This window comes from Aptenodytes forsteri, unplaced genomic scaffold (genome assembly GCF_000699145.1).
Source record: "Aptenodytes forsteri isolate BGI_AS27 unplaced genomic scaffold, ASM69914v1 Scaffold61, whole genome shotgun sequence".
NCBI classification, from domain to species: Eukaryota; Metazoa; Chordata; class Aves; order Sphenisciformes; family Spheniscidae; genus Aptenodytes; species Aptenodytes forsteri.
The window spans coordinates 4,432,413-4,443,606 of NW_008794443.1; the positions used below are offsets into that span (position 1 = coordinate 4,432,413).

The 11,194-nt window shown below is 39.6% G+C and overlaps 1 long non-coding RNA gene across 1 annotated transcript in view; it reads left to right on the forward strand.

Annotated features, from left to right (window-relative positions):
* LOC103907477 overlaps positions 1-7,364 on the forward strand; it is a 215,959-nt gene extending 208,595 nt beyond the window's left edge. Inside the window, exon 4 of the long non-coding RNA XR_658095.2 lies at positions 6,548-7,364. This is a non-coding gene — a long non-coding RNA (uncharacterized LOC103907477). The remainder of the gene's footprint in view (positions 1-6,547) is intronic.
* Positions 7,365-11,194: the final 3,830 nt, after the last annotated feature.

Genomic DNA, 11,194 nt, shown 5'->3' on the forward strand with positions numbered 1-11,194 from the left:
GTTAAAACTAATACCATTTCAGGCCATCTTTAAGACAAGATGCATGCTCAAAATGCTACATTTAGATTATAAAACAAGAATATATTTAAACTTTTTTTTCCCCCTCTTTTTGCTAGTTTTGCTCTTACCCTGAGCCCCTTAAAGCAACTGCTGCTGAAGCTGTAATGTGCTGTTGCTTCCACAGAGCTCTCCTGCTCTTCTTTTAAAGATGTGTTCCTCAGAGGTGCTTTGTATAGAGACTTTTCTTGACTGAAGTTCTTCTTAGGGAGCTGGAGACTTCCGATGGATGTTAATTAGAGTTCAGTTTGCAGATGTACGAGATTCCTTTTCTTATTTCATCTATCTCATTGTTTTCACTGAGAACAGCTGGTAGGACTTATTTTGGGCTGAGTTACCTGTGGAATGAGTCAGCTCCTTGACTTTATGTCTTTTTGAATTAGCTTACATATACGTGAAAGTCCAAATTTTGATTGGATTAATTTCTTCTGTCTTATCAAAACATAATATCCAGCCTTCCTGGCAAGCAGAGTGTGCTAAAAAATCTATTCCATCAAGACTTTTCTTTTGTATTTTCTAGTTAAAGGTCCATGAATTTTCTGGTTTATAAAAGCATTTTTGTGTAACACAGATTTAAAGTCTCCTTTTCCCAGTACATGTTTCTTAATTTGGAAAAGACAAGACTAACATTTTAGCTATTCTCAATTACAAAAAACCAAACTCTCCTTTTACTACACTTTCTGGTCCAAATTTATCAATGATACTACATTGTTACATACTAATTAAAGAAAATATAAGCTATAGCTATATCATAAATCCTTTACAATATGTGATAAGGTAAACTGCAAGGTTTTCTGTCTTCAAGTTTGAGAGAGGAAAAAAGTTACCTTTTCTGTTATCTTCTGTGGACTGTAGCTTCTAAACAAACTGACTTTGGAAAATGAGTGATGGAAGTATTATTGATAAATTTTGATTCAAAATTGTTCTCAAGTCATCATTGCATTCTCTACAGAATCACAATTTGGCTGTTTATTTCATTAAAAAGAACGTGCGCACCTGTAGTTGAGTAGATTTTTTTTCAAATTCTTTAATGATACATAACCAAAATACATGTGTAAGTGCATTCCAATGTATACAGACGTACCTTAATTCTAATGTACGTACATAAACTCCTTGTCATTTTTCAAAGATGATTTTCTTTTGATTCCCCAGTATCGTAGACTAAGAGTTGATACATGGCCATATAACTGGCCCTCAAGCTGAATTTGCAGTATCCTCTCCCATTTGTGCTTTCTCCCTCACTGCAGTAAGCTGTCAATTGTAAAACCATCTCCTCAGTTCATCACTTTCCTAGCACTAACTCAACCGAGTGATCTTTATTTCTTCTCTTACTAGCTAGAGCAGCCAGCCCTTCTCTTCGGTCTTGTATGGACGAATGAATCCACAAGGACAAGGGCCGCGCTGGGGAGCTGTCCCTCGTCTAGTAGGCACGTAGAGGTAAAGATGCAGAGGAAGAAGGGGAACCTGCCCCATTAACCCTTTGAGAAGACTTGGTTGTTTTCAAAGGGAGCAGGACTGGGCCTCTGCAGAGGTCAGGATCTGCAGAAGCACTATTGTCTGATCGTCCTTTTCGACCATTTCTATGCTGCGACACACTGTTTGAGTAGGTGTCATTATCAGTCCCTGAGCAGACACCATTGTGTAGTGAAGCCTGTTAACACAGGTGACAGTGAAATTCCAGATATTTTGGCTGCTAAAGGAGGTGGTCAACTCAAGTAGCATGACCACAGGGAAAAAAAAAGGAAAAGAAGAACTTGAAGATCATTTTCCTCTGTACGTTGCCAAGTTGCTTTTCCTGATGTGGCTCCTTACCCCGTGTGTGACATCTATGGCTAAGGCGTTGTCATATTTCTGGTATGCTAACATAACATTTGACTGCCTTCCTCTGCATTCTTGTAATTAACTCCTAATATTAAAGCATTTTCCATTTCTGGATTCCTCAGCAAGCTGATTGAAGGGCGGTTTAATTGCACAGCATTGCCAAGAAACATGTTAGGTGATTGCTGGCTGTAGTAAGAGTTAATGTAAAGGTAATAGGAGATATCACAGGGACTAAGATTTTGCTGGCCATTAGCAGAGGTGACTTCAAAAAGCAAATGATGATTAGTATAGGTTTCACTGAACCAAGTTTCCTTCTGCTGCTAGTCACTGGATCTTGAGCTGCTCTCCTGTTAAAGATTTGCATGTATTTTCCTGGATTCTCGATGGAAAGGACACTTAGGGGAAAAGGGTATAAATCAACAAATAACAGTGTAACCTGCAGAAATATAAATCTATGTAGATTAATCCGTGTTTCCTAAATTGCATACTAGATTGTAATTCAATCAAAGGGTTGGGGTCTTGTGACGTTTATGAACATTTATGGATCGTACGAGCGCTCAGATTAAATGTCAAACCTGGTATTCAGTTTAGAATCACGTATTATTGTTGTTCATTAATATATAAAAACAACAATTATATCCACTAAAACCCTCAATTTAATTTTGCTGTAATCTGTCTCTGCTGTGTCAGAGACGCAGTGCAGCCTCTCTGCCCGCTCAGATCATTTACAGGGCTCCACTGAATTTCAGCTGAGTCTCCTCTTTCACCGTGTTCCCCCAGCATGGCACTGGCTCCGTTTGGCCCCCTCTGAAGGGAGGAATTCTCTAGTAAATTATTTTCTTCATCTTCTGCTGGGTTTAAATTCTAGTTTAGATACCGAGCAGGTGTAGTGCATCCAGGAGGAGAGGGGTGACAAGACTCTGTATCTTAGATCCGATATGCTGAGTAGATTATGTATGATAAAGCTGTGCCCTTTGCTGGTTCCCTCTCGGTAAAGGGTGAAAATGTTTTGAGGCAAGAGCAGTCAGTTTAGGATTATCTGAATCCATTGCCAGTCCTCCCTGCTTAAAGCAGTTCATAATTTGCCTGCTTCTTGCCAGTCTGGGGGCTGAAGGCATAACATTTCTCACCTTGGTAGTGCATTACATCAGAGAGATCCTAAATCACTTTGCAAAAATGGAGCAGAATCGCTGTCCCAATTTACTGCTAAGAAAAAGGCACTTCAAGCAGGTTAACTCAAGCCATTTAGTGAATAAATTGTAAGAAGCAACTGAATGCCAATTGCAAAAATTACTTTGGCACCTAAGATGTTAATTTCATTGAAAGTAAGCAGTGCTTAAGCTAACAAAGGTAAAATATTATCAAGTCCCCAGGTGGTTTACAGCCAAAATTTCACTGACTTCCAATGGACTTTGACACAAATGCTTAAGTCACTTTTGGAAATTGCAGTTAGCCTCATAAATTGATTACCTGCTTATATAATGTAACTCATATGACTGGATTTCACCATCTTAACTCCCCATAAATAGAAATTCTTCAGTGTTTAGGAACCTTATTCTCATTAAACTCAAGGGGGGATAGATTCCTAAATACCCTTAACATTTAGACCTTGCTTGTCTCTTAGTCTTTGTCATTTAAATGGAATTTATTCACGTAGCAAAGAAAGAGAAAGTGGGCAGAATCTGGCCACAATGAAGCAAGGGCAGGATTAAGATTAGCCCCTGGCTATTCTGTCCAATGGCCAAAACAGCTTCCAAATAATAATGATTAATTAACACTAGGAATTCAATATGAAAAGGATCAGTGGATTCCCTTGTCCACCCCACCAAATAGAGCCATACTGGGCTGAAAACAAACAACATAAATAGAGACGGGTAATTATTCTGCTTATAACACAGACACCTGGGGAAAACGGTCAGCTTGCTTAGACTTCATTTTTTTATGTTCTTATATAATAGTATATCTTGAAGAAATCTACTGTGTTAATCTAATGTAATTAGGTTAAGTATGTCTCTAGTGACAAACGGCACCATATGATAAAAAGTTTCACCCCAGCATTTTAATGGTTCAGGTTGTGCTCATGGTTTCAATTAAGTCAGCACGATTGCACAGGGCAGTAAGAACAGGATTTGGCCCACTTCTCTCCCGCATACGTGTTCTGCAGTTATCTAACCTGGAATGAATCATAGTTTCCTCAGACACATCTTGTTTTTCCAATACTTTACATGGAAAGTTTTGTTTTCATGTATTTTCTTTTGAACAAAACTGGTAATCAAGCATCCAAACCAATTGCAATCATTTAAAAAATTATGGTGTTTCAGTTCTGGTGATTTGCCAGATTGTAGTTTGCAGCTTCTAGTATATTGTGCCTGTCTAAAATTACCCTACAGTTTTAATTAAGTACGACAGTCTTGTTCACTTCTTACAACAAATTTGACAGCAATGTTGGTGTAAGTCATTACTCAGCACCTCCAGAGTCTCAGGCCATAATTTGTAGAATTCTTTGGCATCCGTGTCATCAAAGTTGCTTGACTCTTTCCCTTAAGAGAACTTGTTTTATGTTGCTTATAGCAGAGCCAAACTCTAACCACTCGGCCTAAAATTTTCCATTCTGTGTTTTTTTTCCCATGCTGGATGCCTCCTGCTTTTTTTTTTTTTACTTTTTTACTTTTTTTTTTTTTTAACTCCAGGGGTCCAAGGCACATTCTTTGGCTTAGACCTCTTGTCTCAGGTTCTTCCATGGTGTGCAGCTCACTGTCCCATCTGCCCAAAACCCTGAAAGGAATACTTCCCAACTACCAGCTGCCATCCTTCTTTTTTTTTTTACTTTTTGACCTTTTTTTTTTTTTAACTCCAGGGGTCCAAGGCACATTCTTTGGCTTAGACCTCTTGTCTCAGGTTCTTCCATGGTGTGCAGCTCACTGTCCCATCTGCCCAAAACCCTGAAAGGAATACTTCCCAACTACCAGCTGCCAACAGTCCTTCACATACAGTCTGTCGCAGATGAATCTGTGGGCTTCATGGTTAAATCTTCAGGAGCAATGTAAAAAGAAAATAAGGGATACATGCTTCGCAAAGGAGTTTTTTGCACCGGGAGAACTTCCCTGCTAAAGTTCATCAGAGTAATGGATTCTTGAAAGGAACATAAATAGTGACCTGCTCTCTCCACCAGCCTCATCTTGGCCTTCCTTTCATCTTACGGCACTTCAGCTTTTCAGTCTGGGCAGGATCCATCCTGTCATCTGTCTCATGCAAATCTTCCTTACATGTGGGAGCAGTCAGCTTCTTTAAGGAGAAATTCGCTGTTAAACAGGGCCTCTCTGGGTGGCCTATCCAAAGGATGCTGTAAGCATCTTGTTTGCTGCCCTGCAGTTTTTATGATTCTTTCTGCTCTTTGCTGTATTTCTTCCACCTCCCTTGCGGATGACCAACCGCTAGATGTGCACACGTGCTTTCTCTCACACTGTCCTCTACCAGGCCCATAATGCCCACAAATAATAGCTACAACTCTGAACAAATTTTCTGTCTGCCTTCCCTCTTTCTCTCCTGTGACAACTCCTCACTTTTCCTTCACTGTCTCAACTTAGGTTTGTATGTCTCTGAATAGTTTTACTTGCTTTGAGGAATGATGGAGCTAATCTCTGCCTGTAACTGGACAGAGAACAGTAGGTGAGGGCCATGTCTTGATTTAAGTACTGGAGTACACCACATGGATTCCATGATCTTTGTCCATCGTGCTCCTGGTCCCCTGATAGCAATCTTTTGGAGAGCACTGTCTGGTCTGACTACCTGAATTTCTTCCAGCTTGGTGAAGGGAAGGGGGGACAGGACTGATTTGTAACTGTGAACATTTGGGGGCATCTGCCTTTGTTTTCTGTGTCCAACAGGAGTGTATCTTCTTGTTACAATTCAGAGCATCAGGCTTTGATTCATTTTGTCTATTACTTCATCCCAGGTTAATATGTTTTGGAAAATGTGTTGGCAATAAAGCTTAGATACTCCATAGTAGACTTTGGAAACTAGATCTGTAGTCTACCAAAAGTTTGCAATCCTTTAGCCATTCCACTTTCATGCAGCCATTTTTTTTCTTAGGGGTCTCAGGGTAACAAATCTGTCAAGTCCAAAAGATACTGTGTTGACAGAAGGAACTAAGACAACACAATTTTTCTGTGCAGCTATCAGCCGTAATGTAAGCATCCTCAGCCCTAATAATATGCCTAACCCATCTACTGTGAAGGTCAGGATCAAGAAGAGGAGTTCTGTTTCAGAGGCCTGTATCATCTGGCATGACTGCTAAGAAGGATGCCATTCAAATCTGGCAGTGTTTTTGTGATAAGAGCATTTGTTCATTGGAGCCACAAGCCTATTTCATGGAGGCTGTTGAACAGCCACCAGAGGATATTTAGTCTCTGCTGGCTAGGAATTATCCCAGGACTGAAAGGTTCCTCAGCCATTACCAGTTTTCTCAGCTACATAGTTTTGGGGTCAGGTAATTTCAAAATTTCCAAGATTTATGCAGTTTGTGAATTTAAAACACTTTTTTTTTTCTCTCTCTCCTGTGGGAACTGCTACCATCTGTGAGTCTCCTCGATCCCTGTTTTATATTGGTATCGTTTAGTCTGTTTATTGTCACTTAATTTCCTTTTTTCTTTCTCCCTTTTCTTCTCAGATCACTCACGATCAGTTTGTGGCCTTCCTCTGAAGGAACCTTTCCTGTCTCTTGTGTAAGTATTTATACCAAACATTTTATACTTTTCATTGATATGAGTTGTGCATTTTGTTCAAGTTCCATCCAAGTCAGGCCGGAGCCCTTGTGAACTTCTCTGTTGCTCCCCATGGCCACAGGACTCAGTACTGAGTTTTTATTCTAATGCAGCCATCCAGGATTTTAATGCAGTGTCAGCTTATGGGACTCAGACTTAGTTCAGTGACATTGTGTGATTGATTGATCTGGAATTTATATATGGATGACAATATGGAAGGTTTCTGTTATATTTGGGGATATACCTGTTGTGATGGGCATTACGCTGTTGTGTCTGATTCAGAATAAAGCATATAGTATTCCATGCTGTGCAAGCATAAAACAAGTACAGAAAACAGTCAACTCGCATTTCAACCTGTCCTTGCTGAAATCTGACCGTGTGGCATGGGACCCTTCCTTACCCAGTCCTGTGTGTTGTCCTATCTAATACCGACCTACTCTTCTTATCTGGGTGGATTAAATATGCTGTATTGTCTTTGACATCTAACGATACTGGAATTAAAAATCTGTTAGTGGTGTCTTTGGAAAAATGTTATGTAGGGTTCTTTTTTTGCCTGGTCTCATTCACTTGAGTTTGGCTGCTGCTATGTAAGTTGTCAATTCAGTGACTTTTTTTAATTGAAGAAAATGCTATATTAATCCAGATAATTGTGTTTTTAAGACCTAGAACAGGAAGAATTAAAATTTTCATGGTTTAAGTTTTGCTTTTTCCTTTTTGGGGGGATAGGGGATGGAACTTTTGGGAGAGTTTGTTTGTTTTCATTTGGGTTTTAGTTTTGCCAGGTTTTGACATGTGATAGTTTTGCGTATTTGGAACAAAAGTTTTCATTTTGCTGGGATTCCTTCATACATATTGGCAGTGAAATCTAGTGTTCTTTAAACAATGATGCTTCTTGTTGCCATATAAAGGGAAATATAGCACTACCACTTAATAATATTTACTATAGTTAAGTAACGACAGACCAAAGTTTTCCAAATGTCTACCAGCATTTTAAGCCACTGTTTGGGATGTCCAAGTTGGATGTATTTAGTGAATGCCAAAAATAATGAGGACTTTTAAATTTAGATTTAGAACTTCATGTCCAAATATGCCTAGACTTTGTGTTACTTTAGATCTCCATTTTGCAATTTAAATTCATGTCTACTACCCGTTCAGAGAGGAAAGTAGATGGCTGTTAAAATGCTGCCTAGAATTTAAAAAAAAAAAAAAAAAAGCATAGCACAGTAAGAAAAACAGCTCTTTCATATTTGGGAGAGGACTTAAACCTGCGAATTTATGTTCAAGTTGCGTTTTGATTGTTGAAATTTCTTCAGAGGGACGCTAAAGTGCAAATGGACATTCATAATTTTTTCAGGTACATGCTGAAAAAAATCAAAGAGCTTTCTTTTCCTGATACTAGACCTAAAATATGTGACTTTAACATTTAAAGTTGACTCACTACTTCTGCGGTGCAGAAGGAAACGGCACACTTCATTCTCCCCCGCCCTGTGGGCAGAAACATGAGATATGCTGCAGTGGCTGCGAAAGGTGGTATGGCAATGCCAGCTACCAAGGAGATGTATTTGAGCTGACCTATCATGCCTATGGTGTTCCCATATTTCTTCCCTTTCCCCTTTGCCTTTCATTATAAGGTGTCCCAAATCTGTAATTTACAACGTGCTGTTCCAGTTTTGCTCTGATATATTTGCTACAAATAAGTAGGAGTCTATGCGCGTGCATAGCTCCCCGTGGCAGTGTCAGGCCTGTGAGATGAGGGGAGCAGAGGCCCCCACAGAATGCAACATGGCTTACGTCTAATGTGACATTTATTTGACTCGGAAAGGCAGTTGATTAAAGTCCCGTCAGACCTTTGCCATCATGTATTATGTATTTATCCAGCAGGGGCGGTTCATAACGGCCCCTGACAAATCCTATTATTTTTGTTGCAGAACTTCATAATATCGATAAAAAGTGTTAATGATACTCAGGGACGTGAAGCGCACACCGCTTATGTTAACACTTCCTGCAGCAGCGGCAAAATCATTTATGTCTGCGGCAGGGACCGTGAGCCTTCAACATTTGCACAAAGGCACCAGTTTATCGTTGTTCTACCTCTGCAGCACAAGGCAGTTGAGGTGGAAGCAGCAAGCTGGCTTCATGGTAGGTAGGCGTGTGGAAACCCAGAGCTGAAATCCCTCTCTGACAGTGCTTTGCTGTGTGACCATGCATAAGTCGTTTCCCGTCTGTCTGCCTTTGTTTCTTGACCTGTAAAACTAGAGTTACACACTTCCTTGCTTCTTTAAGTCAGGCTTATTCCACAGCCAAGGGCTTCTTTGTGCTCCCCCGCTCCCAGCTTAGCAAGCTCCCTAGGAGCTTCACTTTATTTCAGGCACATGTGTAAAGTTTGTATTGTTTGTACTGGTTCTCTCCTTTCTCTCTGGAAGATAGGTCCTTCAGGCCACTGATACTCTGAATTCTTTTGGGTAACAGAAAAAGTAGAATCAGGACATTTTTACATTAGAAGCTGTTAATGGTACCTGTCAAGCATGTTTCTGATCTAGAGATAATAAGTGATTTGTTCTGCCCTCTGCTTCAATACCCAGCGCTGGGCTCTCTTCTCATATCCCTACCCACAACTTGCCAATGATTCAGTCTTCCTCCTCCCCCAGGTTACACATATGTCTGTCTGACTATATGGCATCGAAGTTTTGGAGGTAGAAGGATTTCACGGATCTTTCCCCCAAACGATATATTCCCACTTAAGAGGAATAAATTAATCCCTGCTCCACTTGACAGTCCTCAGGAGTTTGAGAGAAGCAGGTGTATTCTTTGTCAAAAATTGACGTTTTCATGGAAGAAGAGTCTTCCAACTGGTCTTGAGCCTTTCTATCATATTGTCAACAGCGTGTAACAGTATCAACAATACTAAGGTGCTTTACAGTGAATAGGTAGCTACAGTAGGATAAATAGCTACAGTAGGACACTTCTTTTACTTGCAGAGCACTACCTGTTCAGATGGAACCCATACAATATTGAAGAGTTATCCGCTGTTAGCTTTGGTAAGTGCAAATCAGAAGCGCACCAAAGTGATCCAGATACAAAGAAGTTGCAGGACATGTTAACCTAATTGCATGAACATCTGTCCATTTCCTTGAAACAGGTTTCTGATGTAACTGGGCTGTAGTGAACTCCAGCATCATTCCTATTAGATTCAGCACTAATTCTAATCCTTGTTATTTGACATCCTGTTAAAAAAAAAAAAAAGAAGAAATAAAAAAAGTGCCATTTATTCCTCAGCTTCATGAAGACATAATCGGTCAAGTAATGATGACCTAAGGGAAGCTGAGCAGCATCTTACTGATCTCATCATAGTTATGAGAACCATCCGTCATATGGTCAGTGATTTGTATGTCAAAAGACACCCAGCAGTATTCCAGCCTGCCAGTTGCCGGTTTCTGAGAATACGTATTCACTTTATCAGACATGATGATGCTCAAATAGTCTTTGATATCTATATATGTGTCCCTGCTGCTGGTACTTGTTCACCACCAAACTGTCATCTGTTAGCACTCTGAACCATCAGCATTGAAACAGCAACTAATTAGCACTGTCTGAATCCCTTTATTTGGTTAGTGTGCAGATGAGGAACAACAACAGTGATTTCTACATCAGGAACAGGGAGGAGGTATCTTTTCTCCTCTCAGGTTTCTTAAGAAGCTCTCCATTACTTCAGAGGAGGATAATAACCTCCAGGTCAAGCTTATTCATGAATCAAAAATGAACATTTGGAAAATGCCAAAAAAGTCTACATGTAATAAGCCTTATGTTTACAACAGCTTTCAAGAGTTAGCATTTTTCAAGAATTATCATAATTAATGTAATAAATAGACATGCAAATTACCCAGAAGAATCAGTTGATCTACTTCTGAAAATAAGGGGTTGTTGGAAGGGAATGGTCACCTACACAGCAATCTGAGACAGGAGAGGGGTATTATTTCCCCAGCTTTTATGGGTCTCCTGAAGGAAGGGAATGTTCCAAAAAAGAGAACAACATGGGCAGAGGCCTTTTATTTGGCATTTGCAGATGAGAGAAATGGTAAAACAGACTCAAAATAGCAGTGGAGCAGGAATTCTGCTCTGATGTGTTTATAGAAATCAAACCGTATAACCGGGAATGCACCTCAGGATGAATGTTCTTGAACAAGTGCCACAACTTTAAGCTTTATTCTTTATCTGAAGACATAACCATCAAATGGACTTAAGCAAGTTTTCATTTACATGAAAAAAAACTTATTTAAAACAAATCTGACAAAGTTCATGGTTTTGTTCTGAAACATATTTAATAAAAATAGACCCTATTATCCAGAAAACCAGAGAAGTAACCAGGTTAAAGAAAAGGGCAACATTTGATACTAGTTTTTCATTCAAGCATTAGTTTAAGTGTTAACATTCAAATTACTTAACAAATAATAATTGCTGCTCGTAGCTGTGAAGTTGATGCGTGGATTACAACAGAGGCATGTATGCAACCTGCTTTCCAATTGCAATACCTACAAGATATCCACTGAGGTTGG